The sequence below is a fragment of the Corvus brachyrhynchos genome, unplaced genomic scaffold (genome assembly GCF_000691975.1).
Source record: "Corvus brachyrhynchos isolate BGI_N302 unplaced genomic scaffold, ASM69197v1 scaffold32, whole genome shotgun sequence".
NCBI classification, from domain to species: domain Eukaryota; kingdom Metazoa; phylum Chordata; class Aves; order Passeriformes; family Corvidae; genus Corvus; species Corvus brachyrhynchos.
The window spans coordinates 13,864,890-13,865,242 of record NW_008237919.1 but is presented as its reverse complement, the minus strand read 5'-3'; positions in this window follow the sequence as shown (position 1 = coordinate 13,865,242).

Below are 353 nucleotides of genomic sequence, written 5' to 3'. Positions count from 1 at the left end.
TGTGTGGCCTGCAACCAAAAATCTCCCTGAAAAGCAGGAGCAACCTTCTCATGCCTCTCCTGTGGAGAGGCAGCACACTTACCAGAAACAAAGACTGCAGACAGCAGCTGCTGGCATGGATGCTGCCTGGGAATCATACACAGTTGAGTAGTAAGGCAAACTCCAGGAGAACTCAAGCTATAATTAGCTAATTCCTGTGTGAGCAATTGGCATCAAGCAAGTGAGAAGTCAGCTGAGAAAGAGAGGAATTGACTGGCTTAAAAGAGAGGCAGACTGACTGGCTTCATTCTGGGGAGGTTGGTTGGGTATTTTTGGCTTTTTTTTTTTTTGTTTTCATCTTTGCTACCTTTGTT